We start from the raw sequence: 7,259 nt of genomic DNA, 5'->3' as shown, positions 1-7,259 counted from the left end.
CCACTAAGAAGAATACATGCAGTGTGTTATTTTTTGAAACTGTACTTCCGATTTGATTTGAAACTGTCTCATTGCTATCTGTTTATCAATAAAATTTTGAAAAAAAAAAAAAGTCATAGGGCAAATCATAAGTGTGTGGCCAAATAGCCTAAATGGACACAATTCAACCCCATGTGTTGGCCCAGCATAGTAGATATTAACTGTTGTGACTAGTGAAATACCAAAAAGCCAAGGACTTTCAATTAAACCATATATGCCATCATAAGCCAAAGGAAACCAAACTGCTGCATACAAACTGGAGGAGAAAAGCAGTCTTGTGGGCATAATCTTTTGAATGCTACTCAACCACAGAAGGATGACCTTGATCCTGATGCTAGCATACTTCCTTATCAAGGGAGAAGAGTCCTCACCTCTGTGGAAATGTCTTCTCCAGTTTTGGACTCCGTGAGTACTCGACTGTTGTTCTGTTTGAACTTATGCATCAATGTCAGCCCCTCCACACCAATCCCAGCCTTCAGTATTTCAGCCTTAGCAGCAGGCCAGTGCAGTGATGCCGGTGAAGCACAAGGAGGCTGCATAGCAGCCAGCTGCCCTGCTCAGGCTGCCAGAAAAGGGCCTGCTGGCTGCAGGGTACAGGCACCAACTACTGATGCTGCTCTACCCGTTTTCCTTATGTGAGTAAGGCATAATTCCATCCAGTGCTGGATGGCACTGTTCTCCTTGCCAAGACAAATCGGGCAAAGCATCTGCATGTCCTAGTGACTGATGCTGTAATGACAGGTGCTTTCTTTCATGCACCTGGAATCCTTACCTGGCACTGGGAACCATTATACAGTGTTCTGCTCAACAAGACCAGTATCCCAAATATGGCCTTTGGATTACCTGATTACTACACAAAACTCACAGATTTTAGAGCATTATGAGTAAAAATGTGGCAAACTCTTTGCCATGCCAAAGAAAAAAGTAATAAAAAGTTACAGTAAGTGGTAAACACAAATGCAGATACAACTTACTGGTGAGTTTCTAGAGGCTTCTTTCAGTTTTGTCATGGTAGTTTGAAATGTTCCAATGAGATCATGTGATCCATCATTGTCATAATCATAACACTCTACCTGAAAACAAAAAGCAAAATGTTACTAAAACATCAGCTGCAATAAATGACCTATTAGGAAGTAACTTTGTAATTAAGGTAAGAAAAATGTTTAACAGTCCTTTAGCTAAGTGAAAACTTCCTACAGAACCAGAAACACTTTCAATTCCCAGCTATCAGTGGATAGGGGCTTTCTGAAAGATCACAGCATTAAAACAATAGGAATGCTGTTTCAATTCCACATTAAGTAGCATTCAGTTCCTCTGTCATGACCTCTGTAATTGCTGACAGAAGGTAAAATGGAATACACCTACGCTCTCATCTACTTCTCTACACAGTGACTAGAAACCATTATGTAGAGAAAGAAAGAATTTCAGGCAGTTACCACGTATGTTTTCTTAAGTCCTAGATAATGCAGAATTATGGCAAGTGTATATACACCAGCTACAACTGGGTGAGGTGAGCCCTGTAGGAAGAGTTAAGTGTGATAGGGTCAGATCTGTATCACTCTGAGGATCACACCCTAAGTCAAGACTACTTAGTCCACCGAGCAAGTATCAATACTGGGTCACCTTTACCCTAGTCCCACCTAAGCCAGGGAGAATCTCATGTCATGCTCTTGTTCAATGCCCTCTCAAAAAGCAGAGAAAAAGTGAGTCTATTTGATTTACATACAGTTTTGTGTCACACTGACAGATGAAGCTGTAATGTAAATAGTAGTTCCAGTGGGAAAAAGAAAGTGATATGAACTATTAGCAAGCAGGGGTGTCCAAAGGAACTGAAAATTGACCACAATGATGGTGAATTTTAAATACTAATGTTTTTATAGCACTCCATAATTTCAAAACAAATTTTATTTCTTAGAAAATTTAATGTGTGCTCCATGTACATCTCTAAATAGTTTTGTGAGGTAAAAAGAGTCAAAATCATGTTACTATTATTATACTCATTTTGTAAAACTAAGACTTGGAGAAACTAAATAAAAAGTCTTAGAAGATTGTGTGCCTTGTACAGTAGAGGAAGCTGTGTGTGCCGAGGATACTCGAGAACTCCTACTGCCTGTTTCAAAGGAAATGTATAAAACTGAGAAGCACTTTGCATCTGCCCTCAGTGGAGCACTGCAGTTCCCTGCTGCTCTTCACAAATTACTTTTTAATGATCAATCTAAAATGCTCTGGACTTCTGTACATTGTTAACAAAGTGATGGTTTTTAATTCTCCGTTCTAGATACCGAATTCTTACCACAACAGGAAGTCTTTCATTCTTTATATTCTCATTCTTCAGAAACACTAAAAATCAATCAGTCAAAACAGGGCAGTTCTAGAATTCCAACTGTACATTACATAGCGGTAAAGGAGTTCATCACTGACCAAATTTGACAGCTTGATTCTTGCCCTACATATTTAAAATCAAATTTTAGACTAAAAGTTGCTTCATCCAACTCTTAGTATGTCAATGGAAAAAAATTAACAGTCCTAGTGATTTTTCTAAAGGAAGCAAAATTTCAATAAAATAGAAAAGTATTTTTATAAGATATTTAGCAGATATTATTCAATTAGGTAATGTAGAACTTAACATTTTGGATTTCCACTTAATAGGTACCAGTTTATATCTAAGCAAGATTAAGTTTTAGTAAGGTCAGGACTTTATTTCAACAAACCATTTATTTTTCCACTTTAATTTTTTTATTTTAAAGAGAATAAAAAACAATACAGAATTTCAAAACAAGGTGGCCTTCAAAGTAGTTGCTTAGATTACCAGATATAGGCTTAAAGATAATACTATAGCTATGTTTATTTAAACTGAAACTTCAAGAAATATTTTTTTTAAATTAAATGTTCTGGGCAGACCAGATAGCTTGGTAGATTAAAGTGCCTGCTTAGGCAGACACAGGGACCAGAATTTGATCCCCGGCGTGCCATGCCAGCCTCGCTCCTGGAGTGCACAGAGAAGGTGATTGAGACTGGGCATGGTAGCGCAAGCCTGTAATCTCAGGGCTTGGGAGGCTGAAAACAGGAGCATCACTACGAGTCCAATCTGTGTAGGGAGACCCTGTAGACGCTGTACTAAATACATTTTAAAAATTCAAATAAAAAATAAAAATTAAATGTTCAGATTAATCATTATAATAAATAGATGGAAAGAGCTCCATCTTGCCCCCTGGAAGGCAGACATAACTTTTTGTGTATAGATGATACCAGGCAATAAATCTTGGGTCTCCTGCATGCTAAGCAAGCACACTATCAGTGACATATACCCATAGCCTCCTTTTTCATTCTTCCTTTCTCTTTTTGACGTAGAGTCTCACTAAGTTGCCCAGGCTAAATTCAAACCTATCTTCCTTCCTCACCCTGCAAAGCAGCTGAGATTAAAGGTATGCACCACCACTCACAGCTGAGACAAAATGAGCTATGTCATTTAATTTTTCTTTTCTCAAGAATTCAAAGACCAGGGGCCAGGGAGATGGCTCAGTAGAATAGGCACTTGTCTGGCAAGTGCAAGGGCCTGAGTTCAATCCCCAGTTCCACCAAAAAAAAAAGGAATTCAAAGACCAGTGTTATTGGCTATTAAAACAACAGCATCACCTATAATATTCAAATAATGAAACTTAACAAAAAGGGGATGCAGATGAATGTCCATTTTGTATCTGTGTGTTCATATGGCTAGGATCGATATACAGTTACATTCTCTTAATGAATACAGGGATTTGTTCTAATGGTCTTTGTAAGTAGGATATCATGTCTGCATCTTGTACAGCAATTAACCACTAGGAAGAATGTATACAATGTGTTAATTATTGGAACTGTCCTACCAGTTTGGTTTGAAACTGTCTCATCGCTATTGATTCTCAATAAATTTATGGAAAAAATTAAATTAAATTAAATTAAAAAACAGCATCAATAGAACTTATGAAATTTAAATGTATGCATGCATGCATACATATAACATATGCATACGTATGTATGCAAAAGAATACACAGACCACACGGTGTTATGTTCGCTTCGGCATTCATTCCCATTTAGGTGAGGGGGCAGCATGCATGATTAGTCCTTTTATTTCACTTCATTGTATGGCAATAACACATGCTACAGTGATAGCACACTACAGCAAGAAAGCTGCTGAGGACTCAGACTTTATTCTCTGCTCTATAATTCTTTACTCTGCTTCTAAGTAACTTCCAGAAAGTAAGTAAATCCTAAATGTATAACAGCCTGATATTGCAAAGAACTATAGGGCTAGAGAAATAAAGTAAGTGATGATATGGCAAACTTGAAAACTTTTAAGAATAGAAGACATTTATCAAAGAAAGCTCAGAAAAAATCAGTTTACTTACTACAATAAAATAGCTCTGTAAGCATACCACTGCGAACAAAAAAGGTTTAGAAACATTGTTTGGGTGTTAATACATTGTTACACACTGTTAAATTATGGTCTACCAACTTTTCCCCTACTTACCTGCCTTCTCAGATCTAATGATGTTTACAAATTTCAATGTGAGAAGCTAAAGTTCTAGATTTCATCCAGAAATAAAAAGTAATTGTTATAGCTACTCTTCTATTTATATCATACCTAAATTTTAGTGCTACCTGACATACACAAATCATACTTAACATTGATTTTTGAAGTTTCCTACAAACTGGGAACAATTTCTTATGCATCTCAAAATTAAGCAGTTTTTATTAACAATGCCAACTCAAATGTTTTATAGTTTCCAACATTTTTACTTTCTTTACCTTAACTTTCTTGAAAGATAGAAATTATAACCTCTATTATATAACTGAAAGAGTTAGCTGACCTGCCCAATATCCCTTATCTGGTTAAAAGGCTAGGGAAAAACTGCTGTCTTACTCTATTTTACAGTGTTACCTTTCTTGCTTTCGCTATCCTAATTACAAAAAAAGAAAAAGCAAAAAGCAAGCAGAAAAACAACCAATAACCAAACAAATAAGCAAAAAAACAAACCTCTGTGACCTCTGAACACAAGAAAGGCTTCTGTTTAGAACCGTGTAACCATAGTGGCTCCAGAGAAAGTCATTCATGCATGTGTGGGGGGTGTTAAACACCTAGGCATAGAGCTATTTTTTAAAAGAGCCTCTGAAACATCTAGCTTTCTCCGTATCCACGCCACTTCCCTGACATTCTAACACCAAAGTCATCAATGAATTTTTATACTTTATTTTCTGAAAATAAGAGATAGCAATGCCACCACTTTGTTCTCTTCCTCAGTGCAAGAAGAAATCTCTGGGTTCTTAGGGCTACGTGTTTTTATCTGGAAAGAATACACTAAGAAGCAAAATATGTAGTGAATAGTTCTTATTCATAAGGCAAGGCAATCTTATAAAAAATAAATTGTATATTTTTATTTTTAGAAACTAGAAAAAAGAAAATAGAAAATACACTGATTAAACATTAGATCAACGTATCAACTGAAGATACCTGTCTCTTCAGACTATTTTAGTAATCAGAAAACATTCTTGTTTTGGTATTTCCTATACAAAATACTTGAGTGTACAATTGTCTATCCTACTTGTAAAAATACTACCTAGCTTTATAAAACAGATGAAATATCTGTATTTATGTTTCTTAAATACAGACAATCCTTCTTTTATGATGATTTAACTTACCATTTTTCAACTTTAGTATGATGCCAAAGTAATATGAATTAGGAAGAATCCCAACTTTCAGTTTTGAATTTGGGGCACTTCCTAGACTAGAGATACACGTAAAATTCTCTCTAAATGCTAGGTGAAGGCAGTAATCAGCAGCTCCTAGTCAATCACACCAAGCAAACAACTCATAGAATAAGTGCACTGCGTTGCTAAGCTATGATGCTAGGTAGGTTAGGTATATTAAAAATATTTTTAACTTACAGTCTTTTCTTTCATGCAAGCATGCACTCTCCCATGAGCTACACCCCAGTCTAACTTGAAACATTTTCAACTTAAACTGGCTTTAACATTATGGAATCCCATTTTTAGTCAAGGACAATCTGTATACAATTTCAAGTTACCTTAATGGTTTTATCCATATCTCCATAGCAGAGGGAGTTAAGAGAGATTTTAAAAGGCTTCCAAACAGGATTCAAGTTGTTTTTAATAACCTATGAAGTTGAAGATTCAAGGATCCATTAGAACAACATCCAGTTCATTCATGTTTTTCTTTTCCTTTGTAAGGCTGTAGGGTCAAATAGGAACTTACTCTAACATAAAAGAAAAGAATGCTTTAAGACTAACAGGGTTATGTTAAGAACTCAGGAGCCATTTAAAAGAGTTTTCCCTGGTCATATCTGGATTAGTTTCAATACCAAAAATAATGGCATTAATGAATTGTAACAACTCATGAGTTTATAATGGCACTAAAAATAGAGTAAGAGATGAAAGAGGGATGCCTATTAGTATAAGTAAAAGGAATAAAAATTCAGAAAACAAATCACTTTTTTACAGTCCTTGACATAATTGATTCAAGTAAAGATGATCAATGAATGTGAAAAACACTAAAGAGAAGAGATAATTAATGCAGTCTCAAAGTATCCCATCACAAATCAAGTTATTAGGTAAAAAATGAGATTTATTGTGGCAGGATCTCATGGTCACCACTTAACCAACTGCCCATGTCTGGCATCATCAATACTGGTCAGTCCGACATGAGGAGCCCCAGTGATACAAAGGAGCATACAACGTGCTCATGACAAGTTTGTTTCATCTGGATATATTTGGGAGGAAAAAGAAAAAAACTACGTGTTGGGCATTCTTAATTATTCAAGAAGTTCAATGGCATGGAAGTCTAGAGAGGTCATTAATAGAGTTCTACGTTGAGAACACAAGAGCCAAAAGTAAAACTTGAGCCTTTACTGGATCTTGGCCAAAACAAAGCAGAAAATACATGCAAAATATGTATGGAACATCTGAAAAAATAGGAGTATGAATGCAACATTCAAAGACACTACAAAACCAATGTTACTTCTCTCATGTGCAATGGCACAGATTGCCTTATTTTAGAAAAACGCCTGCTACTGCATGGAAAGGGGAAGAGTCTCAAAGTATTACATCTGCAGCATACACTAGGATGATTTTGTGAGAGGAAATGTGTATGTGTGTGTGTGCGTGCGCATGTGTGTGTGTGTGTATGTGTGTGTGAGAGAGAGAGAGAGAGAGAGAGAGAGAGAGA

At 36.2% G+C, this 7,259-nt stretch overlaps 1 protein-coding gene across 1 annotated transcript in view; it reads right to left on the bottom strand.

The window, feature by feature from the left end:
- Nucleotides 1-7,259, bottom strand: part of Cpne3 (copine 3) — a 61,853-nt gene that overhangs the window by 16,577 nt on the left and 38,017 nt on the right. The window lies entirely within an intron of this gene.

Source organism: Octodon degus, unplaced genomic scaffold (genome assembly GCF_000260255.1).
Source record: "Octodon degus isolate 3935 unplaced genomic scaffold, OctDeg1.0 scaffold00165, whole genome shotgun sequence".
Classification (NCBI taxonomy): Eukaryota; Metazoa; Chordata; class Mammalia; order Rodentia; family Octodontidae; genus Octodon; species Octodon degus.
Note: the sequence above shows the minus strand (reverse complement) of the source record. Positions and strands in the feature narration are given on the sequence as shown.